Source organism: Tenrec ecaudatus, unplaced genomic scaffold (genome assembly GCF_050624435.1).
Source record: "Tenrec ecaudatus isolate mTenEca1 unplaced genomic scaffold, mTenEca1.hap1 Scaffold_527, whole genome shotgun sequence".
Taxonomy (NCBI): Eukaryota; Metazoa; Chordata; class Mammalia; order Afrosoricida; family Tenrecidae; genus Tenrec; species Tenrec ecaudatus.
The window spans coordinates 257,715-284,670 of record NW_027459441.1 but is presented as its reverse complement, the minus strand read 5'-3'; the positions used below and the strand labels follow the sequence as shown (position 1 = coordinate 284,670).

The 26,956-nt window shown below is 41.5% G+C and overlaps 1 long non-coding RNA gene across 2 annotated transcripts in view; it reads right to left on the bottom strand.

The window, feature by feature from the left end:
- Positions 1-2,718: 2,718 nt before the first annotated feature.
- Positions 2,719-26,956, bottom strand: part of LOC142436645 (uncharacterized) — a 65,436-nt gene continuing 41,198 nt past the window's right edge. The window contains exons 1-6 of one of the 2 annotated variants that reach the window (XR_012782054.1): positions 24,660-25,109; positions 22,882-23,055; positions 16,770-16,915; positions 11,608-11,719; positions 7,775-7,901; positions 2,719-3,808 (exon numbers count right to left, since the gene is read on the bottom strand). This is a non-coding gene — a long non-coding RNA (uncharacterized LOC142436645). Of the gene's footprint in view, positions 3,809-7,774; positions 7,902-11,607; positions 11,720-16,769; positions 16,916-22,881; positions 23,056-24,659; positions 25,110-26,956 lie in introns of those variants that run through there. The other variant, XR_012782055.1, reaches the window with a different exon arrangement.

Genomic DNA, 26,956 nt, shown 5'->3' with positions numbered 1-26,956 from the left:
TTTGCAGCTATGTGTGCAAAACTTTCTGTCATGTATTGGAACATATTTTTCTCATGAAACATGCAACAAAATACTATTTGCAACATTCTTCTCAGGTGTAGTTCAGTGGCATTAGAGTATTGTTTTCAACAATTAAAAACATCTGCAAAATTTCCCATCAAACATAACAGAAAACCACCCCCAAAATAATTCTGACTAGAAACTTTCCCCTTAACATCAAATAATTAACTAAAACGTTCCAGTTTCAATTATTTTGAATAGAAGCCTGATTTAAATACTTCCCCGTTCCTCTGTAAAGAAGGCAGCCTAAATCCTGTAGAATATCTTTGTCTTTGAGCCAGATTTTCTTTACCAGTATTTTTTGTGGCGTATATCTCAATATCAAAATCTGTATAAAGAGCTATGTCTGTAGATCATACTTCCTTTCACTGTATCCAGCTCACAGTGTTTGCAACTTGTAGCACTCTCTACCTCTAAAGCTTTTCCCACTGAGGGACCAGAGGTAAAAATAACCTCAGGGAGAAAGTTGACTTGCAGGGGTGCTTAGGCCCCACAGGAGCCTGGATACAGACTGCAGTTAGAGCTGCTGTGCTGACCACTATGGTAGCTCCAGTGCCCGTGTTTGGAAATCTGCAGAGACAACTCCAGGTAACACTCCTGACCAACAATCTGAATGCTTATGACCAGAGAAAATGTTACTGTGTGCCCCACAGAAGTTGGAAGACTGTGTAAGCCCAGGAAACACCTCTCCTGTATGTGATGGGTTGCTGTCAGCAGGGGACTCAGAATACCCATCACCCACAGAGGGTACTAATCCATGGGAAGAAATATGACCTTCTTAAGACTTCTGTGGGTTCCTGTTTCCCCACAAATAACCTTGTTGGTAGGAAACACTTTTTTTCCAATATTAAACATGGACTATAACGCAGTATATTTTATCCTTTCCCAAATATTCTGAAATGTTATAGGGGAAAGGAGTTTTAGGGAGACATATACTTGTTTCCCTACGTGGTCAAAGGAATGAAAAGATTCAGGTAGGCCTAGTCTTGATTCCATTGCATGGTAAGCATAGAGATTGTCTTTAATTTCACCAGATCATCTGTGTACTTCTGATGGTAATAGATGTAAAGCTACATTAAACTTAAAATCTGCACAGATGTCCGCATGATTGGTAGAGTGAAGACCTCAAAGAGAGGGCTGTGTTCTCTCAAGGACTCCACCAGCATCACTTTTCTAGTGTGAGTCCCAGAGGCAGGGGCCCCATTCAGCCCTTTCCACCTTTACATACCATGCACCTCCCACACGCAAATGCCTGACAAGAACCCAAATAAAACCACAACATGCAAGGACTTAAATTCATAATCCTTCTCACCTGGAGAGCATTTTCTGGGTGTCACGAATCTTATCCACATGAACATGAAGCATGTGTGGGTTTTCCTCTTTCTGGCAACTCAGGGTGGTGAGTGGTTCAGGGAGTCAGACATGAAGTCTGGGAGTGAAGAATCGGGGCACATGACTCACTGGGTTTCTCTCTATCCCCAGCTGTATAGGCCCAGGTGCAGGTACAAGAGTCAGGCCCTGGACTAGTGAGGCCCTCACAGACCCTATCTCTCACTTGTGCGGTCTCTAGATTGTCTTTAACCAGCTATCATGTGACCTGGGTCCACCGGGCTCCAGGAAAGGATCTGGAGTGGATTGGGATAATATGGGAGAATGGGGGGCACAAACTATAATCTAGCTCTCCAGTACTGAGTCAGCATCACCAGGGATACATCCCAGAACCAGGTTAATTTAAAACTGAGCTCTGTGAATCCTGACGTCACGGCCATGTATTACTGTGCAAGTTACACAGTGATGGGAACTCAGTGTGAGCCCAGACACAAACTCAGTTTCAGCAGAGACAAGGGAATGAAGGCAGTGAGGCTTTCCTCTCAGAAGCTGTGGTTTCCCCACCTTGTCAGCACTTCTCCAGGGACTACCGTGTATAGTCTAGGGAACCTTCATGCATCTGAGGAAGAACATGCACTCTGTGGAAGTCTGGAAGGTCATCTGTCGCCAAGATGGTGGGCCATGTCAGTAGAGGGACAGCAACACAGAACACGGGTACCCATATGGTAAGTCACAACTGTCCGTTCACACACTTGGCCCAGGCCAAACTCCAGCACCTCTTCCTTTGTTTTGAAAGCTTTGTTACACTAACTCCAATGAAAGTTTTTCTTGTTGAAAATTTCTCATGATTAACGAGATCTGATGTCCACATATAAGATGTTCCACATTTAATTCATGCAAAGGGCTTTTTTCCTTTTGTCAAATCTCTGATGTGCTGTAAGGCATTGTGTCTGGCTGAAAGCTTTTCCACATTCATCACATATATGGGGTTTCTCTCCAGTATGAGTTCACTGATGAACAGTAAGAGAAGCCATCCAGATAAAGGCTTTTCCACATTCATGACATACATGGGGTTTCTCCCGAGTGTGAATTAGCTGATGAACAGTGAGAGAAATCTTCTGGATAAGGCCTTTGCCACATATATAGGGTTTTACTCCTGTGAATTTTTATATGAGTTTTGAGATTTCCTTTACGAATGAAGCTTTTGCCACATTCACTACATTTATGTGGTTTCTCTCCACTATGAGTTTGCTGATTAATAGTGAGAGCAGTCTTCTGGATAAAGCCTTTTCCACATTCACCACATACATGGGGGTTTTCTCCAGTATGAGTTCGCTGATGAACAGTAACTTTACTCTTTCTGATAAAAGCTTTTCCACATTGACTACACACATGGGGTTTCTCTCCAGTATGAGTTCGCTGATGAACAGTGAGAGCATGCTTCCGAATAAAGGCTTTTCCACATTCACCACATACATGGGGTTTCTCTCCAGTATGGGTTCACTGATGAACGGTGAGAACATTCTTCGTGAGAAAGGTTTTTCCACATTGACCACATACATAGGATTTCTCACCAGTATGAGTTCGCTGATAAACAGTAAATTTACTCTTCTGGCTAAAGCCTTTGCCATATTCACCACATACATGGGGTTTCTCTCCAGTATGAGTTCGCTGATGAACAGTGAGAAGAGTCTTCCTGATAAAGGCTTTTCCATATTCACCACATATGTGGGGTTTCTCTCCAGTATGAGTTTGCTGATGAGCAGTGAGATCACTCTTCCTAGTGAAGCCTTTCCCACATTCACTGCATACATAGGACATTCCTGCCACATGAGGTTCCTGATGTCCCTTGAGGTATGATACACTGTGAAAATTTTTCCCACATTGCAAGCATTTTCCTAGCTTTTGTCCTTCATGACTTTTTTGATAATGTTCATTGAGTTTGAACATTTTCTTGAATATTTGCCCACACTGACTGCATTCGTAGGTCTTATCTAGTATACCAATAATCTGGTGTTCATAGAACACAGAGTCTTCAATGAAGGTTGTTCCACATTTATCGCCTGTGTGTAGTTTCTCAATTTCATCAGACTCCTGATGCTGAATGCACTGTGACTTCATGAACCTGGGTGGTTCACACTCAGGGAATTTCATTTCAGTATTAAATTGCTCTTGTTCACTGTGGAGAAAAGTTTTCTCATCTTCTGTATTTTGTTGCTTCTGTTCTGATTTAATTCCAGAATGATTAAATCTGATTTTACATTTTTTTCATGTAATCCAAACATCTCATAAGTTTCCTTTGGAGGAAAATTATTTTTATGCTGAGAATATGTATTACATTTGTAGCACCATTCCATTCTGTCAATGCATCTTTCACACTGCAAGTGCTCAAGCAAATGATCATCATCTTTCTGGATTTCTATAAAAGAACACAACATTGACTCTTTTAAATATCTTGGTTTTCAATGGACCCCATAAAATACACATTGATATAAAGTAGATCTTTAGTGACAACCCTCTTTTATGACTATAAATAAAACACTATGCTTAATGTTTATTGCCCATTGGACGAAATACAATCATGTAAACAATTCAAATGGTAAAAATAGTTACTATAGAAATCAGGTTGGATATGAAAGTGATAAATGGACACAGGTTTGATATTTGCTTAAAGAGGTACATGAATACATACAACAAACATAACAGAAGGAAGACATGAGACCAATAGACCACAGGAGTGATATGACTTGCTAATTCCATTTGGTAGAGGTTAAATGTATTCATTTAATCAATCTTTACTGAAAGACAACTAAGTGCTAGATAAAGTTGGGAATGCGAAACATGGCGAATATTCTACTTGGGAGAAAACCATTTTTACAGGTATATATGAAAGGGATTATGGTACAGAAACACATTCCTTATGTTTGTGGAGCCTGTATTTTAGCTCACAGCACTCCTCTTACAGTGCTGTCCTGTGGTGGCGTGCAGGTTGCTGTGATGCCAGAAGCACTGCCACCCAGTGTTTCAAATACAAGCAGGACCACCCATGGTGCACAGGTCTTAGTGGATTCTCCAGAAATAGGGACTGGGAGGAAGATCTGGTGATCGACTTCTGGAACATGAACCCCTCAGGTTTAATGGCAATGAAATAACACTGAACAAGTACTAAATCCTCAAAGTACAGTCAACCATAATGATGTAGATGGAGGAAAAGCTTTGGGGACCTTCAGTGCTTGACATGGCATGACTGAAAATGAGAAAAAATAGCTGCTAATATCCTCTAGTAAATGGAAAATGGCATACATGCAATATTGTCATGAAAAATTGCAAGTTGTCAAAACAAAATGGAATGGTAAAAATTGATAGTGTATGCATTATTCAACTTTAATAGACTGGTACTGGCTATTTTTAATTAGATAATCAAGTGGTTTATAAGGCTGAGATCGACAAATTCAAGAAGATTGGCATCATATTCATTATCCAAAAGCACACTGCAATATCTTCCCTGATGTATAATTTTGTCAGTGGTAGGCTAATATTCATATGCCTGCAAGCAAGACCAGTTAGTACAAGTGTTATTCAGTTTTGTGCACCAATTAAAGCAAACATAGAAGCATTCACAAAGTTGGAGAAGAGTCCCAGTCACATACTCTTAGTTAAATATCATCGCCACACTATCCTTTCATTGTAGTGCCACCTTAATGATACCTCATACAAGCGCATGGCTAATTACTATCTGCCAGCAGCTTTAACGACAAGAGCAGACATGTTGTTGTTATTGTTCTCCCCGCTCAGGAGACAATTACTCCACTCCACCTACCCTCAGCACTGGTCTTAAGTTGCTCATCCAATTATTTCAGGGATCCCGAGGCTAAAGATCCTGCCTACCTTGTTAGGTAGCTAGGTGTCTGCCTGTGTTTGTGTGGGAGGCGGGGGAGCTGCATGCCCTGAGATTATATAAATTGGTGAAAGAATGCAAAGCCTTTTTATTTCTGCCCTTCAATTACACACCAGTCCTTTAGGACCCATCCAGTGGGCATTTAAGAGAGAAAGAGATAATTGATTCCTTAAGTGACAGCAACAAAGGGAACCTGATTGCTTTCAAAGCTAGGCATCTTTCAGCTGAGAAGCAAGAAGTCAGGCACCTGTAGCAGCTGTATACTAACATCTTCCTGGAGGGCAGTTGGGGGGAAATCTCTGTCTGGAGATTGCTCATTAGCAGTTCTAGCTTTGGGACTTGTGGGGGTTTTCTTCCAGCACTAGAACTGGTCTTCCAAGCCCTGTGGTCAGGAGTACAGATATAAGGCTGCTGCTCACACTTTCATCCAGGTTCTGTTTACCACCACAATAATGAAATTGAGGGGAGAAGGGATAAAGGAGAGCTGATATCAAGGAATTAAAGAAGAAAAAGTTTTCAAACTGTGGTAGCTATTGTACAGGACTGCTCCATGTAATTGAACTATGGGAAGTTATGATATCTATAAGAGCTCCCAATAAAATATTTTAAAATATATATTGAAATTTTCACATGAATTTTTCAGCCTGACATTGATCAACCAAACAATCATACACACTGATAAGTGTAAAATTTGGGGAAAGTAGCAGTAGTTGGAAAATGTGACCTTAGTAACAGAAATGACACACAGGTTCACTGATAACATTTTGAGACTAATGATGAATTCATAGCAAATTCCTTATTAAACACCAGAAATGGAAACTACACATATGGATTTTCCGGAATGGAACAAATGAAAATCAAATCAACCACATCTACAGAAAGAAATGGTGGAGAAGCTTATAAGTCAAAACACGCCCAGGGGTTAACTGTGGAACAGATCATAAATTGCTCAAATCCAAGTAGAAGCTAGCCAAAGTAGCTAGAGCACAGCTTAGAGACTATGTAAAGAATAAACATGAGGAATAAAAGTCTGACTGAAGACTAATGACAGAGACCAGATGAGATGTGGGATGACATGAAAGGCAACTTACACATGGAAACCAAAAGGCTACTCAAGAGACAGAAAAGAAAAGAGAGCAATATTGAATGTACTATGCATTGTTTGAATAACAGCAATAAAACCTATTGGAATATACTGCAAAAATGTTCTTTAGAAGCAGCAACAGTCATCTTTCGTGTATTGGACCTGTTAAGAAGGGGTGGGCCTAAGGAAGGGACACTACATAGTAAGAAATATATAGCAGACATTGCTTAATTTAAAAAAAACATGCCCTTTCCACTTACAAAAATTATTGGAGGAACAGACAACTTAAAAAAATCTTACAGGTAGAAAAAAATGTAAGGTACAGTGCTAAAGTATACTTTAAGCTGATAATTTTCTTGCTAGGAAGATGATTTTAGATACCCGGAAACAACAGAAGTCATAAATATATTTCACCAAAAGGAGTAAAATATGGGGAAATATGTCTGTTAAAGAATTCCAACAGAGAAGGCAAATTGACCATCTCTCTAAGAAAACAGAAAGAACTGACATCACCTGCATGAAGAAAACTTTAAAGGAACAGGACACCAAATGAGAATATGGACACCAAATCTTTAGAGAAACTCCAAGGGGGGAAGCTAAGGAAGCACAAAGGAGACCCGTTTATGGTGGGAGCTCAAGATGCAAGATGGTGCTGCATACTGCAAATGGATATCCATTCTTACTCAGTAGGGGAGGAATGTGCTGTATTCAGAGGACAGTTACTAATTCAGAGTTCTCTGTTTGGAGAGAAGTGTGCAAGACAGATTTTCATAGTAAAGTGGAAACATAAAAGAAGGGAAAATTTCAGAATGTTAAAGAAAATTATGGAAGCAAACACACTTAGTGTAAAACAAGAAAATGGAAATCTAATCTCATAAGAGCTACAGGTGTACTTCCCTCAACATCTTGGACAAGTGAACTCTCACATACAAAGTAGCACACACTTTTATGCATTTTCTGACACCTTTCATAGATATGAGGCCTTCTCCCTGTTCAATCAACTACCCCAGCCAATTCCCCTTAAGGTGTTTTGACCATGCATCTGAGAAAATTCCACTATAGTTTGCTTCTAATACCAAACACAGTTCTCTTGTTCCAATTGAGAGAAAGCTTCTGGGGTGACAATTAGATAACCTGTTTAAGGGAAATTACAGAATCTTGGACACACCAAAATTAACGTAAAGTGTGTAAAGACTGCAGTTTTGTATTTCTAGAAAAATAATGTTCAAAGGAACAAAGTAAATAGCATTCTTTCAGGGGTAGAAGACCTAACCCACTAACCTAGGATGAGAAAATGCAATGAGAATCTACCTCTTTGAGAATACCACAAACACCGCAAAGTTTTTAACATATAAGACAGGAAAAGCCAGTGACGAGGTCAATGACTTGAGAATTCTCCTCACCAATGGAAACCAGGTTGTGATAGTTCTCCAACATCACATCCTGATATAGGGTTTTCTGAGCAGAGTTCAGGAGCTACAATTCCTTCCGGGTGAACTTTACAGCCACATCGTTGAATGTCAGTGGTTCCTGTAGTAAGAGGGGTCTACTTAATGAAGTATTTTCCATTTGAAGATTTTAAAAAAATATATCTTACAGTAAAAAAAGGAAAACAATAATAAAAACTATTGTGGTAGTTCATTCCATAATGCGTCATTAACTGAGGACTTGGTACAAAAATATTTTACCTTATTTCTACATTCACGACCATCAGCCGAGAAAACTAGCCCTAATTTTAGAAAGATCTCCAGTGTTCTGAGAAATAAATGTTTTCAAATACATTCTCCAGGTCAAATACAGTGCCCCCACAATAGCTAGCTCCACATTAAGGAGCAGGCTTAAAGGAGCTCCCATAGTAGAGGAATCATTTCTGTACCTGGCTACTTCACTATGCCTGAAGGTTATCTGTATATCTGAGCAATCAGGTTCTAGAGCCAGCCCAACATAAATGTAGCAAACACCTGGGGAGGGCACAGGGCCAGTTTGAAGTCAACTAACACTAGGTCAAGATGGTAACTCAGCATCTTGCTTGTTTAGAATTTTACCCGCTTATGATATGACCCATTAACTATGTACATGCTAACTGCATGACACGAACGCCTTATGGAAAGACCTGTAAGCTCCATTATATATACCCACTGGAAAATATATTCACTCTCTCAGGCCTGACATGGGAAGAGAGCCCCTGTGTCCAGCTGTCTGCTCTCTGTCTTTTAATATTCTCACAATTGCAATGTCACTCCTGAGGATCACTTTTGGAGTGTTGGGGACCCCAGTGCCTGAAAATAATGCACCCACTCTTAACATTAGAATTTTGAGTTCCAGTGACATTATCTGAATGTTCTAGAAATAGCTCAGCTTTATAATCACACAAGGTAGATAAAGACCTATTTGTTATTAAATGGCATTAGGATTTCTACCAGCATCACCATTATTAGAGGCTCGGTACCTTCAGTGGCAATAAGTACTGGGAACAGTGCAGATGGGGGAGGTCAAACATACCTCAACTCTCCAACACTTTTTGTCAACTCTAAAACAAGTCAATCCTTCCACACCACTCTGTCTCACTTCTGGGTTTGATAATCTGTTGCTGTGGTCACACAACACTCAATAGATCAAAGTGGTCTATTAATGAACAAGGTACAACTCGGGATCAGGAACAAGAAGCTATAAGTCAGAACCAAGATCAGAATGTTCATAGACATTATCTCCCTTACTGAGTGCAGAACAACTTTCTAAGCTCTTAAAGGCCACCTTAGGACAAGCTCCTCTTGACAACCTTAGGACAAATTCTCCTCAGCCACCTTTGGAGTGAATTATCTTAACTTTAATTGCAAGGTCCTCTTGAACTTGCCATCTTTCACCACATGCTCTCCAAGGCGCCCCCAGCCTAATTCTGCTGGGTGGATCTCTGGAGCCTTTCTAATCTTGCCTAGGCAGGGAAGATGCTGGGTTGGCCCAAGAAGCCAACATATTAAGAGGGAGAGAGAGAACTGCCTGCAGGCATGGTTTGAGAGGAGACAGTGAGGCATTATCCTGTCATCTGAGCTGTTGATTTGGGTTTATTAGCCCCTGCAGCCACACAGTTCAGAATGAACCCATGGATTAGGGATTTGCAGCTTCCAAAAAATTAATGTGGCATTTCCTTGAATGGCAACTATGAGCTGCCTGTGTGACCTGACTTGAGAGCTTCCTCCACTCTATGAGCCATTAGCTTGCTGTCTGACCTTCCAATTTGGGTTCCTCAGCCCCTGCAACCTATTAGCTGACGAGATTCAACAACTTCTCTTTGTGAGGCAGTGGACTGTGGTCTGACCTGATGATCTGGTTCATCAGCGTTTATAAACAAATCAATGAGGAAAAACCTACAGACTGATTCCTGACCTTTATATAGATCTGGAACTCACCAGCTTCCACATCTTGAAGAGTGATTTATTTACTTGATGACTTTTGAGTTTTGTGAGATGTTGCTGAGCAAATCATGGACCATCTTGAACCTCTACCACATAGGGATGGGTCTACTGCTGCTCCTGCAAAATGAACTGTACTATTCATGGGTCAAGAGCTGCACTAATGGAGACAATGACCAGGGCAGAAGGGACAGAGTGACAGAGCCAATGGTGTCAGGTCCAGAAAGGGCTTTTCAGCCAAGAAAGTGGGACAGGCAGGCAAGATCAAGAAGAGGATATCCAAAAGTAGTTGAGAGGACCATATAAAGATGGAACTAAGAAATGAGCCTATCTTTAGAAGGAAAAATGTCTGATAGGGGACAGGGAAAACAGGCCTTCCCTGAAGAAGAGCAAATGTGCCTACATGGTTCTTTAATATGAAAGTCAATGTGTAGCCTACTAATTCTGATACCAAATTATACTCTGTTCCTGAGTAAAACTTGTACCTGTGACTCTGGACTGTAATTAGTCCATGGCCACAGCAAAAAAAAAAAAAAAAAGAATAAGCTGAGTAGGAGAGGAGTGTGGCAAAGATACTGGTGTCAGACTGGAAAACCATTGGAGGGTACAGGTCTGTCTAAGCTCTGCCTCATATGAATCAGAGCTGATGTTGACAGTTAATTCTCTCTCCTGCATCTCTAGTTAGAGGAGGTGAGATGCTGTCTCATTTTTAAACCACTAATGCAACAAGACCCATTTTAGATGCATTGATGAGAATGCTGCTGTGTGGGAGAGTATTTAACATATCACCTTCAGAAATAAGCTTTAAAGAAAGTTACTCAAACAAAAATCCCATGGACTACTGAACTCTCCTAAAGAAGTGATTTTATTTCTCCTTAAAAACCATGTATAGCATATAATTTGAAAGATATGCTGGCCATAGAATAATAAATTATGAGCTGGAAGATAATGTTATCCAAAGAATCCTCAGTGCTATATTATATTCAATGTCAATAGTTTATTGTTAATCCTATGATCAATATATTCCTAATCTTCTCCAGCCAAATGTTGAAATCAGAGTAAAAGTTTAGCTCTAAGTTCTACTATTTCAAATTTCTGCTTTTCCAATGAACTGAATCAGTATTATACAGGCTCCTACAATTCCAGTAGAAAATACAGAAAAGGATAAAACACATCAGAAGCACCTGAGCCTTGGCCATTTTCTTTGGTCCTTAGGACACTACAGGCAACTGGGATGCTCTGTCTTATCTGGATCAGCTCTAATGATGCTCACAAATTTCAATCTCTCGTGAGGAAATCCCAAAAGTAATAATACAAGGCACTCTTCCTCCTTCCTCTAAGCTGCTGGTGATGCACCATCGGCAGGCTGATGGGAGAATACAGTGTAACACATAACCAATAGGTCCAGGTGCTGTTACTGTTCTTTCCTTCTTCTAAACACCCAAAGTCCCCAATACTGTTAACGGTGCCCTTATTGAGTAATGGGAAACATGCTTATACCATGAGCAATAAAATCTAAAACTCATAATGTTCACACATGTGAATAAAAGATTATTTTATAACAAATAGAGATTGGGCAATCAAATATAAATATAAAAAAATAAACAAAGAGTTGGATCCCTACCCCACAGCATACAAACTACCAATTCCTTACTGTGTGACTCTCAAAGAGAATGACAAATCAATGAACCTTTAAGATGATTATGTTAATTAAAGCATCTGGAAACATTTTACATGGGATATATAAAGAGCTATTATAAACTAAAGATTATTTTATAGGAGAACTATAAATTGTAAAATAACTTTAGAAACACTTTTAAACTCACCATCAAGTAGAGTTAGACATATAAGCTGCAGATAGGACACAGGAGAACTGCTGTACAGAGCTTCCAAGATTCTAAAGCCATGACAGGATGCTAATGGGTGTGTACCTCTGACCTTGAGGATAGAAGTCCAACACTTAACGCATGTCAAAAACAAGGCTCCATAATAAACATTTATATGACATTTATTAGATTGAAATTTATATCTATACATATATAAATTACATATAAATGTAAATGAAGAAGTATATATCCCCCAATAATGAGTGCACTTTTGAATCCCAATATAGATAATGTTTTTAATATACCATTATTTGTAGTACCTAATGCAGTTAGATCAGTGGTTCTCCACCTATGGGTTGAGACCCTTTTGGGGGTTGAAGGACCCTTTCACAGGGGTTGCCTGATTCATAACAGTAGTAAACTTACTGTCATGAAGTAGCAACAAAAGTAGTTTTATGGTTGGAACTTCACCACAACATGAGGAACTGCATTAAAGGGTCGCAGCATTAGGAAGGTTGAGAATCACTGAGTCAGACAGGTGGTCTATACAAGTACACAGTCTAGCTATGCCCCCTTAACTTCCTCCAAATTATTTACCTGGGTTTGTCGCCTGCCAATGTGAACGAGGAAAAGTTGTCCCTCATAGTGGTTACTGTCAGGCTGCTAATTGCAAGGTCAGCAATTGGAAACCACCAATTTCTCCTCGAAAGCATGAGTGACATGGCTTTTTACTCCGTTATAAAGTTACAGTCTTGGAAACCCACTGGGGCTGTCATATAAGACAATCGGGCAGCTTGGCCAACAATACATTGGTACCGTTGTGCCTTGTGGTTATGTAAATAAACTGTCTGAAACCTAACCTACAGATTAGTTACTTTGGAATTCATGTTACAACTAATTGAGTTATTTCAGAGACAGAAATTGGGATCTCACTACCAACAAAAAAGAAGAACCAGGGGGACTTCCGGCAAGATGGCGAAGGAGTAACAAACACCAGAGGAACTCCACAGAATTCAAGCTAGGAGAGTTACTTAGAGATAACTGAACACTGCTGGAATGCAGGAGGAGCATCATCATAAAGACAAGTAGGCACAGACCCATGGGGTTTTGAGGGGCTGGGGGCTTTTGGTTTACTTCAGTGGAGGCCGGCTGGGGCTTGACCTTTGCCCCGCCACTGTCTCTGCCAGAGCCAGGACCATTTGGAGCCTGTAGGGCTGCTTGGTCTCAACACAGCCACAGTTTGCCACCACCTGCCTTGGGGCAGGCACTAGACCTTTGCATCTCCTCTCTGTCACCCTATCAGTCTTGGAGGGCTGTGCAGCAGCCTTTTCTCAACACAGCCACAGCTTGCTGCTACCACCTCCGAACAAGGATTAAACCCTTGCAGCTCCTCTGGCCTGGATAAGGGCTCAGCTACATTGTTGCTTTCTATCCATCTCTTCACTATATTCCCCCTCCCCCGCCCCTCATGGGCACATTTGGCTTGCTTTTTAACTTTTTTTTCTCCTCTTTTCCTCTTTCTTGGTCTCTCACACTCTACTGCTAACCTCCAGACCACTCCCTTAACTTAGGGCATTTACACCTGAGCCACACGCAGCTAGGTGAGCTCCACCCTGTGTAGTTAGCAGGCTGGAAAAATCCCTGCTGGCCCCCAACAGGGGATACTCTGCTCAACTTCTGACTGGGGAAACTCCTTCCAGCCTTTGTGCCTGTGGGGCATAAGGCAGCTCGGCCAACACTCCTCAACAAAAGTTACTGCAGGAGCCTCTGCCCAACCTCTGCAACACCAAAGCAGGCAACCCTTCTGGGTCACTCCCCCGAGAGGGAAGCCACAGGAGGACAAAGTGGTAGGTTAATTCCATAGTGAAATAAGCTATAGGCAGTTCAAAGTCTCCCAGAGAGAGCCAGTGCTCTTCGACTCCCTGGAAAATGGCACCTGGCTCATCTAAAACAACGCAACACAAGCAGCCATCAGCCCCAAAAACCTCAACAAAAAAAAGGAGAGGAACAAAAGGCAAAGCCAGAAGATGTCCTGAACATAATGCATGCATAGAGGAAGCAGACATTGAGCTGCCACAGAAAGAAATTTTCAGAATGTTACTTGGAGTCAGGGGATATGAGGGAAACAATACAGAAAAATGATGAAATGATAGAAAAGGTAAAAACCATAAATCAAAGAGAAATACAGGAGCTTAGGGAGGAGATAACAAAAACCAGTAGCACACTCATGGACCTCGACAAGCAACTGGAAGAATCAGAGGCCCGCATCAGTGACTTGGAGGACAGCCAAGCAGACTTCAACAAACGAGAACAAAAATCTAATAAGATCATCAGAGAAGCTGAAGAAAACTTAAGAACTAAGTCTGATGCTATGAAGCGGTACATCATTAGAATTATTGGCTTACTGGAGGAAGACACAACAAAGAAGTCATCTGCAACAGTAGTGAGAGAATTCTTGGAGGAAAGCTTCCCCAGCTTAGTGAATTAAAACAAGGCAACCATTCAGGAAGCTGAAAGAATCCCAGCAAGACTGGATCCCAAGAAGAAGTCATCAAGGCACATAATAGTTAAATTATCCAACTTTGAGGAAAAGGAGAAAATCATGAGAGCAGCTAGGGGAAAACAAGCAATCATATATAAAGGTTCCCAAATAAGAATATGATCAGACCTATCAGCAGAAACTATGAAGAAGAGAGAGTGGAGTAACATTTTCAAAAAATTGAAGGAAAACAATGCAAACCCAAGAATACGCTACCAAGCCAAATTATCAATCAAGATAGATGGAGAAGAGTCATTACATTGCACGCTCATCTCGATAATATGATCACTGAAGACAGATTTGTGCATAAGCAAATGTGGTGAAGAAAGTTGATGGTGCTCAGCTATCAAAAGATATAGCATCTGGGATCTTAATGGCTTGAAGGTAAAAAAGCGGCCATCTAGCTCAGAAGCAACAAAGCCCACATGGAAGAAGCATACCAGCCTGTGCAATCACAAGGTATCAAGGGATCAGGTATCAGGCATCATCAGAACAAAAAATCTTACCATAGTGAATGAGCGGGGGAGTGTGGAGTGGAGACCCAAAGCCCATTTGTAGGCCACTGGACATTCCCTTACAGAAGGGTCTTGGGGAGGCGATGAAACAGTCAGGGTGTGATGTAGCAACGATGAAAAATACAACTTTGATCAAGTTTCTGGGTGCTTCCTCCCCCCCTCCAACTGTCATGGTCTGAATCCTGATTTGCAGGTCTGACTAGACCAGGGGATGTACACTGGTGCAGATGGGAACTGAAAATGCAGGGAAGCCATGGCAGATAATCCCCTCAGGACTGGTGGTGTGAGTGGTGATATTTGAAGGGCACAGTGAGGTTGGGTTGGAAAAGTGGAACCTATTTCAAGAATCTACATGTGACCTCCTCCCTGGGGGACATACAACAGAAAAATGGGACACAGAAATATATGACAAAATAACAATTTATAAATTATCAAGGGTTCATGAGGGAGGAGGGAGTGAGGAGGGAGAAGAAAAATTGAGGACCTGAAGCCAGGGGCTTGGGTGGAGAGCAAATGTTTTGAGAATGATGAGGGCAACGAATGTAAAAATGTGCTTTACACAATTGATATATGTATGGATTGTATTAGGAGTTGTATGAGTCCCTAATAAAATGACTTAAAAAAAAAAAGAACCAGGAGTAGGGGCCTTTAGATCCCAGATTCTTTCACAGAAATTCTTCAATCCAGCAGACAGGCAGCTGTGACACAAGAGTGGACATGAAGGGAAGAAGCAGCAACAGAGACATGGTGGCAGCAGAACCAAGAGCCTGAGACAGAGCAGTGGCATTCCCAGACCACAGAACAAGAGAGCTAAGTGCCTTTGGGCAGGAGGTTAGAGGTGAAATAGGGGTACATTTGAGTTCTTATCTGGGGAACTAGATTTGCCAACCCACATAGAGCTAAGTGTGTCTGGTACAAGGCTAAGGTGCAGAGAGAGAATTTATCCGCAGAACTAAGAGAACTTTGTAATTTTTGTACATTTAGGACAGAAGCCAGGGGGTTGTAGGGCCTGACCTCACCTGCAGGTACGGCTGTCAAGATGCTGTCCCAGAGAACTGTACCTTGAGGCACTGATGATGCTAAATTGTGTGTTAGGGTGGAAAAGTGACTTCTTTGTCAAACATAATTTGAGGAGAGCATTTATTGAACTTTAAGAGACAACAAAAGATACGCACACACATCATATGGATAAGGGAGGCCATTAGCAGTTCAAATGCAACTGAGGATTCAGAGTCGGGACCCTAGATAAATAGGACACAGAACAAAAGGCCATGTCACAGATCATGATTGGTGGCAAAGCAATACATCAGATACAGGTGGGACTGCAGCAGCAGGAATGGGACCATAATTGGGACATGCACATTATTAGATAGAAAGACTTAAAAGATTGGTCCAGGGCCTTCAAACTGAGGCAATCAAGGCCAGACTCATAACAATGGCCCCTGTGCTGTCCTCGCTTAGGTGAGCTCCATCAAGGATACATCTAGGCAGGCCCTTGGAGGGGGATGGATGGAGAGGAGTGCAGGCAATCTATTTTGTAAGGCATTTTCCGCAAGGGTAAGATGATCTACATTCTTGGCTAATTATCAAAAGGAATTCAATGGAGGCTTAATCAAACTGGGGAGGCAGCAAATGGACAGAGTTGTCACTGTCATCAGCAATGCAAACCTTAAACCCAACTCAGTGCCACAGAGTGGATTCTGGTTACAGTGACCCTTTAAAGGGAGGTGGAATGGCCCCTTGTGGATTTCGGAGACTATAACTCTTACCAAGATTGGAAACCTTGTTTTTCTCCTCAGGGGTGACTTGTAATTCTGAACTGCTGACCTTGCAGTTAGCAGTCCAATCTGTAACCACTATGCCACCCGCCTTTTGCAAATTGGAGTGCTCACAATTTAAGTTCTAATACAATTATACATGGTTACATTATCAGCAAATTCTATCATTCCGGGAGATGCGCAAATTGCTCGGACCCCGACCAATGGGGCAGCCTGGGTTCTTGTACACTGGTGTTTCCTGGGTTCAGACCCCAGAAAGCTCAGATCCCTCCTGCTTCCCCTCAAACTCCTCTGCCCAGTGCTGACCCCAGGAACCCCAGGGATGCTCACCCTGCTTGGAGTCAGGTGAATGGATTTGGTTCACGACCCAGTCAGAAGTTGAAGTCCTTCCTTGTCATGCTTCAATGTGCAAGACACTAGTACCAGATTTCTAGCTCCCTAGACTGGACTGTATTTCTCTGTGGCAAATCTTTGTTCTGAAACAGAAGAGGAGGCAATGTTGAAAAAGGCATATCACTTTCTTGGCCTGTACTTCTTGCGCTAAATAGTGACCACCCCCACCACCTGGGATCAAAATCCTGCTCAAAGCTGAGGGTTTGCATTAAACAAGGGTCCACTCTATCTTTGCAGAGCAATTTTACTAATTTCCCAAATATCATGATCAACTTTGGATCCACAAAGTGGAAGTACTTAAGGCCTCAAATTTCTCAAGCTCCATTGAAGGTAAATATCTTCTTTTCACCAGCAATCTAACTGAAGAACGGAATATTTTATGAAGAATGTTCTTTAAAAGCCCATAACGGAACCTCAGACCAAAACCCTTGACATATCTGGTGAAAGTGATCAAGCTGAATCACGCTCATATCTGCCACTCCAACTCAGGCTGAGCTTCTCATTAAGTAAAACCTACTCCAATCCCCTTGCATCCTGGGTATTCTTTACAATATCTATTGTGTGAAGAAATCGCTATGGTTGGGTAGCCCATTTATGCACAATAGTGTAGTAACTAGAGAAAGTTTTTGTACAGGTGGACAACAAGAGACAGAGCGACACCCATAGCACATCCTAGAGGTACCTTGGCCAAGATAGAGATATTCTAAACAAGAAAACAAGCCAGGGGAATCCTTATTTGCTACTCTCTTAAGCTCTTGTGTTTACAGATGTCCGATTTTAAAGCCTTTGGGAAAGACTGCAGCTTACAGTCATGGAATGGCAAGGGGTCATGGTAAGAGCCAAGGTGAGGGAAGATGCTTAAAAATGCAAGATGTATCCAGAAAAGAGATGACTGATCAAACCATTTTGTCATCTTGACCTAAATTCTGGATTCCAAGCTTTCTAGGTAATGCTGACTGATGGCAAACAACACACACTGTAGTAGTGGGCTTATTGGCTTGGGTTCAAGGATGTCCCATCCATAGTCTCAGGTGTGAGTGACGATTTGTCCCGTCAAGAGGGGTGTAAATCATTTATCACTCTAGAGGATCCAGCCAGAGCAAGTGATCTATGAGAGTCGAGTGGGTTTCAGGATGTTCAGAAAGTTTACAATCAACTGAATCACAATTCAATTCCATGAGAAACTTCAAGGCTAACTGTAAGACAGATTAAAGTTGAAGATTCTGGCAGCTAGACAGGAGAGTATTCACGCAATATGAATAGACGCTTTATTCTTTTTGTCTAAGTTCACGTTATTGGGTGAAACATAACAATAATTGTCAGAGTAACCTTATTAATATTTTCTATGAGACCAGTAATAACCTGTAAACAAGGTCAGATAATGATACTTCAAGAAAACTGTAGAGCAATATTGATAATGGATCTACATGAAAAAGTTCTTGAAAACATTGGGAATAGAGTCAGAAAACACATGAAAATAATTACACATGATAATTAAGTAGAATCTATCCTAGAGTTGATTTAATATAAGAAAATGAGCACTGTAATATATACCAATTAATGTAAAAAAGAATTAATAATCTAAATAGACACAAAACTTACTAACCAAAGTCAAAGACTTTTCATGCTAAGGAAAAATAACTCTACAAATCTAACATAAAACAAATATAGTTCAAAATGTTAATATGCTAATATACATTCCTAAAAAGAAAAAGTCATACTTGAAAAAACATCACCCCACGTCAGAAAAAGGACAACCATAAATGTCCACTTTTACCAGTGATATTAAAAATTGACTGTATGTTCTAACTAGAGCTACCAGGTTCACTTTTTTTTAAGGAAGAGGCTTCCAAAAAGACATAAAAATTCCTTTAATCATAATTTAATTATCACATCCATAAAATATTCACGATATGCCATGAATAGCTAATAAATGCTAAAACATTGTAGGCTACATTTAAACACGCTGAAATAACTCTTGGTACTTAACTCCCTAACTATTAATTGTTAATCAGAAGTGGAAGGGGAAGGTGGGGGGAGAAAGAGGGAACCTATCACAATGATCTACGTATAACTCCCTCCCCAGGGGGATAGACAACAGAAAAGTGGGTGAAGGAAGACATAGGGCAGTGTAAGAGATGAACAAATAATACTTTACAAATTATCAAGGGTTCATGAGGAGGGGGGAATAAAAATGAGAAGCTGACAGCAAGGGCTCAAGTAGAAAGAAAATGCTTTGAGAATGAGTATGCCAACAAATGTACTAATGTGCTTGACACAATGGATGGAGGTGTGGATTATGATAAGAGTTCTACAAGACCCAATAAAGTGATTTAATAAAAAAAGAAATACAGCATGATCAAAATTATAGCATTTATCTTACAGAAAAGGAAGTACAAATGTATTCAGATTAAAACCCTGAAACAGGGAATTTGTTTCCACCCATTCTGTGATGAAAGCATGAATTTAGAGTCCTGTAGTTTTCTGTAGTGTTGAAGGTCCTCATATACTGATGAATTAATAAACTAAACCAAGGCATTCGTGTGCACATATAATATTAGAGTGACTATATAGACACACATATATGTATGTGATACACACACATATATGTATGTGATACACACACATATACCAAGCTGGACAACAGATAGGATTGATGCTCACCCAAAAACTGAAGTTTGGGGACTTGAACACACTGAGCCATGGATGCTCTAGGTAGCATTGGACCCATGGGCTTCAGTTGGACTGGGCTGGGATGTTCTCTTGATGAAAAGCTCTCTCTTATGCATATGTCAGTGTCTATAGTTTTATTTTTCTAGAGAACCCAGCCTAAGGCAGATCCCCATCACATTAGTGTCATATGAGGGCGAAAAGGTGTACCTGACATGCTGCTCTTGGAGAAAAACACATCACAAGGAAAGTGTGAAAAGATAATCAACAATTCCCTGACACTGAGCCAGTCCTATGCTCCTCTAGGTCTGTGGAATTTTGGTGGAAGAAAATCTATTTATAACAAAAATATCAGAGGGGCCAGCCCCAATCCCAACTAAGAGGACAGCTGCCCCTTCCCCCAGAAGAATTTACTTCAGAGGACAACACTGAAGCTACAGCTCAGGGAAAGGGACATGTCTGATCAGAGCACACGGGAGAAAATGAAGGGGGAGGAAGAGAGAGTGGAGCACACATCCTGGCCCACCAAGCTTTGAGGACAATATGCCTGCTCTGAGCAGCCCATGCAAAAAGAAGCACTATGGCTGCCCCGACTATGAGTCATGACATCCCTCACTGACCTATAGCCCTATAGGGGACAACACTGGAGACAGTTTGGGAATTGCATCCGATCTGACCCCACCACACCCAGGCAAAACACTAAGGGTGTTGTGCAACAGAACAGCAAGGGAAGTAGAGCAAGGAAGTCCCAAGAGTACCAAAATTAGACTCGGGGGCCAGGGCGTGGCCCCCATCAGACTCCACAGAAAAGCACTCCTAAAGGTCAACATAGAGACCTCTAACTTTTTACAGGCTTTTCTCTTTTTTCCCTTTTTTTCTTGTTGCTGTTGTTTTGTTTTCTTTTGTCATTTTGTTTTGCTCTTTTGTGTGTATGTGTGCTTGTGTGTGTGTATGTGTGTGTGTGTGTGTGTGTGTGCATATTATATCTGCACTTCTAACTAGATAATATAGGCCAGATAAACAATCTGGAGGAGAAAGCAACAGGACCCATGGTTGGGGCAGGGAGCATGACATGGGAGAAGGGGAGGTGGGGGAAAGAAAGTGGTGTTAACCAACCCAGGGAAAAGGGAACAATCAATAAGTGATCCAAAATAGTGGGAAACAGAAAGATTTTTCCAAGTCATCTCCCCCAAATATATGTTAGACTTAGGACACTGCTCACAATTAATGGTAAATAATTGTCAAGTTACCTCCCTGAAGGCAATCAGCTGTCAGAGGACTGTCTAGTCCCACCACATATAGGGCCCATCCCTGCTGTTAAGGACAATGGGATACTTCCCCCTAAAGGCTTCAATTTAGACCCTGCAAGGTGGGTTTACAGTACACCTTACTGATAATGATTTCTACAGTGAACCAGAGAACAGGTCAAACCTGCTCAGTGACATCCAAAGTTAGGCTGCCATGCTGAATCTCGGGTCCGCCCATCTTGTCACATGCACACCCTTACTCCCTCCTCTTCCAACAGCATATGAACCCCTACAGCAGCCCACTCCCATTACTATATTACCTATAGCACAACACTTTCCTGTGATGGATTTCTTCACCTGTAATTAGGGGGCCTGCACATCCCCAGATGATATAAAAGCCTTGGTTAGCAATAAATATTTCTCTCCCCATGTGGACCCCCAAGTGAGGCTGAGGTGAACATGCAACTATGAAATGTGTCTGACTCCATTATTTCAATCTCTCTTCTATCTCTCATGCTCCCTATGACTTTACTATAATCTTTATTTATTATCACTGTACAATTGCACCAACCGACCCGCTGTGATGTGTTAGGGTCTGGCCTTTCCCCTGACACAAAATAAGTGGCAAGGAGGGTGTAAGATGCCTGGTAGGGATTGATCAAGGCAATGTAACTGAGAAGAATTACTGAAACCCTGAAATTACTGAACTACAGACAGAGCATGATAGTGGGACAAGAGGAAAGTAAAAGGAAATAGAGGAAAGAACTAGGAGACAAAGAGCATTTACAGAAGTCTAAATACAAGCATGTGCATATGTAAATATATTTATATTAGGGTGGGGAAATAGATCTAGGTGCATATATTAATAGGTTTAGTATTACGGTATCAGATGGACATTGGGCCTCCATGCAAGTGCTCCCTCAATGCAAGAACACTTTGTTCTATTACCTGGCATTCCACGATGCTCACCTTCCTAAGATGATAGCTGAAGACAACTGTGTGCAAAGAAAATGTGAAGAAAACTGATGGAGCCCAGCTACCAAAAGATATAGCATATGGGATCTTAAAGGGTTGAAGGTAAACAAGTGGCCATCTAGCTTAGAAGCAAGAAAGCCCACATGGAAAAAGCACACAACCTATGGATTGATTACAAGGTGTCGATGGGATCAGTATCGGGCATATTGTGAATGAAGGGGAGTGAAGATTGGGGATCCAAAGCCCATCTGTCAGCAACTGGACAGCCCCTTACAGAAGGATCATAGGGAAGAGACGAGCCAGTCAGGGTACAGTGTAGAAACAATGAAAATACAACTTTCCTCTACTTCCTAAATGCTCCTCCTCCCCTCCACTATCATGAACCTAATTCTCTTACAAATCCAGCTAGACCAGAGGATGCACACTGGTACAGATAGGAACCTGAAACATAGGGAATCTGGGACAGAAGATGCCTTCAGGACCAGTGGTGAGAGTGGTGCTATCATGAGGGTGAAAGGAAGGTGGGGCAGAAAGGGGGGACCCATTACAAGGATCTACATAAAACCCCCTCCCTGGGGGATGGACAACAGAAAAGTGGGTGAAGGGAGACATTGGACAGTGTAAGGATGAAAAAATAATAATTTATAAATTATCAAGGGTTCATGATGGAGAGGCAGTGAGCAGGGAGGGGGGAAATTGAGGAGCTGATACCAAGGGCTCAAGTAGAAAGCAAATGTTTTGAGGATGATGAGGTAACACATGTACAACTGTGCTTGACACACAATGGATAAATAGATAATAAATAGATAAAGCTATCATGTTAACCTTGAAAAAACACAGAGCTCTTACAAGGCACAATGCACACATAGCCTCTCTGCACCAAAGGTCAACACTCACATTTATAACACGTAAGGAAACTTAGTAGACTCATAGTCACACTTGATATAAGAAATCAGTATAACACTAAGAGCCTTATATTCATGGGGAAACATGACATCATGCTCCTGAGAGGAAAGTACTACACTTGTTTATATAACAAAGTATTCCCATTACTCAGCTCACATACTGCAATAGCATCACTGAGTATGAAACATACACAAATATACATATACACACGCACGCACACATCTTTCCGTTTTTAATGAAAATATTCATACCTACTGAGGCCAGGTTTCTAAAAGTTTCCATCATCCCGTGTCTCTATAGTTTCCTCTCAGAAAGGTCCAGCAATGCCCATTCTTCCTCGGAGAAATTCAGAGCCACCTCCTCAACAGCCACAGTGTCCTAAAACATCCCGTATATTCTGGCTTGGCAAGGTACCATGCATTCCACTATGTGAAAGGATGAAGAAGACAGTCCTGGGGAAACAGAGACTTCACATGGGCATTAGACACAGGGGTCTTGCTCTAAGGATTTCCATCAGGGTTTAGCTAACCCACTTCACCCACTAGATCAGCTGTTCTGAACCTGTGGGTTGCAACTCCTTTGGGGGTTGAACAACCCTCTCAAAGGGTTCTCCCGTTCATAACAGTAGCAAAATTACAGTAATGAAAATAATTTTTTGGTTGGGGGGTGAGCACACATGAGGAACTGTATTAAAGGGTTGCAGCATTAGGAAGGTTGAGAACCACTGCACTAGACACACTCCCTCACTGATTACATGTTATCCCAAGGACTGCATGCTTCTAGCATAATGAGTTTATCTCTGTACAGTTTGTCTGTGACCAACTGCAGCCTTATTTCTATCTAGCTGTTTCAGAATAGAGAACAGTCAGAACACATAAATCAGATGAATGATCAAAAATAAAAGCCTCGATTCCAAATTCATATCCTCTCTTCCATTGGAGGGAGGATTGAAATTAGAATATTTATCAGAACAGGAAGCACAGGGTGAAAGGAAGATGACAACTAGGAAACACTGCAGAATTTGTGCTTCTCCCTGTCGCCCCTCCTTAGCCATTGGAGAGCTGCTGGTATGAACTAACAAAGTAGGGACCCAAAGCCCTGGAGTCATGGTATCCTCTTGGAGAATTCTACGTGATCAAGAGCTGACGTGTTACCTGGTGATAGAGATGATTATTTGGGGAATTATGAAATTTTCTATAGAGTGTCTATGTTACTCGCCTACTTTCCAGTCACTCTGCAGTTGCACGCTTGTGTATTTTGTATTTTCAATGAGATAGGACAAGCTATTGAAAAGGGAAACCGGGCAAGAGTGAAAGGTAACAATAGAATATAGATACCCTCTGTACACTGGTACAGATAGGAACATGGAAACAAGGAATCCAAGGTGGATGATCCATTCAGGTCCAGCGGTGAGAGTGGCGATACCAGGAGGATGGAGGGAGGGTGGGGTGGAAAGAGCAAACTGATTACAAGGATCTACATATAACCTCCTCCCTGGGGGATTGACAACAGAAAAGTGGGTGAAGGGATATTTTGGACAGTATAAGATATGACAAAATAATAATTTATAAGTTATCAAGGGTTCATAAGGGAGGGGGTAGTGGGGAGGGAGGGGCAAAAATGAGGAGCTGATGCCAGGGGCTTAAGTGAAGTGCAAATGCTTTGAGATTGATAATGGAAATGAATGTGCAAATGTGCTTTACACAATTGATGTATGGATTGTGATGAGTTGTAATATAATGATTAAAAAAAAGAATATATGCAGATATCTTGAAAATTTTCCCACTGAGACAAAGCTACTGTCATGTAATTATTATGGACTGCTCCCCTCAAAAAATACTGGATACGCACATCAATACACACTAAGCTCATAGGATATACTGACAAAAGAGCACAATATATTCAGTATCATAATAGCATGTCCTTTTTGCTGATTGGGAAAATGTACTTAGGTTCCAATTTTCTTATAAGTTGACTGAACTTCAGTGCATTTCAATGTTAAACTGTTAGGATACTAGGACTTACATACCAGGCTTTGAGATGTTTTTCACATTTTAGATTTTTAAAGATTTTTTCACATTTGCAGATCATGGAAGGACGACTAGCTGAACATGATGACCACTAGCATTCTCTCAGCTGTGGGACTGGCCTCCATGACTTGTCATACTTTTGTTCCCGCATCTTTTCAGGAGAGACCAGTCCCTGGAGAAGGACATGGTGCTTGGTGAGGGAGAGAGAGGCAAAGAAGAGAAAGGCCTTCGCCAACATGGATCGACACAGGGGCTGTCGCAATGGCTCCAACGTGGGAACATGTGAGGATGGTGCAGGACAGGGCAGTGTGTCGCGCTGTTACATAGAGGGCTTTAGGGGCTGGAATGGACACGAAGCCACCTAACAACAACATAGAAAAGGTTGCACTTTATGCTAAGATTTCACAGCATGGCCAACTAGCTATGGCATAAAGTCGCATGAGCTGTCACGGTCACTCCACAATTCTGCTACAACAGTGTAACCTAGTGTCGATCCAATAAGCCTTTCAAAATCTCATCCACAGCAGTGCATCGGGTGCCGGGTTTTAAAGCCTTCCCATTCCTTCATGATGAACCAAAACCAAATGGACTGCGGTCAAGTACATTTTAACTCATTTTGACCATAAAACAGGGAGTGGAACTGCTCGCTAGTGTTTCCAAGTCTGTAAATCTTCACGGGCCCACGCAGCCTCCTTGGCCTCCCTTGATGGGCCTGGAATGCTGGAGCCACAAAGGGTCTGGCCAGCGGCATCGATTAAACCAGTGAACCACTAGGGCCTCTTTCACACAACATGTTCATGATAAAACACTGCATTTATTCAGCAACCACGATTCTGAGGCAATTTCCAAAAAGATTTGGCCACATTGGCTCATTTAGTCCTCTTGTCACTCACTTTTAAGCAGATGTTGCTCCCAATGGGATAGAGCTGAAGTCACCAACATTACTCACAATTTCAGTATTGCTCAAATGAAAACTTGTTGAACCAGGTCAGCATGCAGGTCCATGTGTGTACAACTAAATGCCTGGCAATTACATTTCTGTTCATATGCCCAGAGCTTTTTATTCTGTCAGTCATCAGTTACAGAGATGATCTGGATCTTCTGTGTAGTACAAAGAGGAGACGAAGAAAACAATCTATTCAATTCAGATAACTGGAACGCATTGTCCTGGAAAAGCCAGGACCCTCAGACAATACTGCTTACCTCAGGGCCGTACAACTGGCTCTTGCATATAAGAAATTATTAGATTGATTGAGCAAATAAAAAACCATTGAGCAAATCAGAACAAAACCAGACCAATGTGTTCTGAGAGGGCACACCATTCCAAAACCAACAGTTCAACCCTGCACACATGAGGTGGCTATGAGTTGAAAACACTCCACAGTAAATAACAAGAACAAAAGCACAAGGCCAAATGATAATAACTCTTATGAGAAATGCAACAGAGGTGGAGTCTAAGCATTAACACATACATATTTACATTTCGTGAGCTAGTGTAGGGAGAAATAAAATGATCACTTTAGGAAACACTAGCCAGAGAACCCTGGCATGATAAGGAAATTCTAACAACATGGGAAGGTTCTGTGATGAATTTGCAAATGCTCAGTTCGATTTCCGTTTCTCAAACATACAGGCTAAGGAGTCAAAGAGCACCCAGGTCTTCAGGGGCCGGAGAGGGAAGCTCCATGGTCAGCCACTAAATGAAAAGCTCGTTAGCAATAAGCATTCATGGAACTTCCCACACTGGAAAATAAGTGGAGCATGAAGAAGCACCAGCAAGAAAGTAAAACAAAAGAGGCAATAGTTAAAAGAAATGCAAATGAGGACGTTCAGGTTTATGACCAATATGTGAAGAGCTCAAAGTCACCATTCCAGTCTCAGAGATAAAAGCTGACCATGTTGAAGTCAGAGTACGGAGGTCACAGGGCATGTTTTTCTTTCTGGTGTACATTTTTTTAAAAAATTACTGTCATTGAGTCAATTCTGACTCAAAGCATCCCCACAGAGCAGAGTAGAACAGGGCCTGCGCGTTTCTGAAACTGCAACTCTTTAAGGGAGTAGAAAGCCTCATCTTCTACTGTGGACCAGTGAGCGGTTTTGAATGGCTGAACATGTGGGTACCAACCCAACGCATAGCACACTACATCACCATGGGTGCACAGTGTTGTAATAAATTGGAGAAAACTAGATGGTAACTAACAACAAGAAAAGCATCCTTTTAAATGCCTCTAATTAATTACTCTAGTTAGGACCCAGAGCAAACATCTGTCCTCAATACAGAGGGGCGGTGAAAACA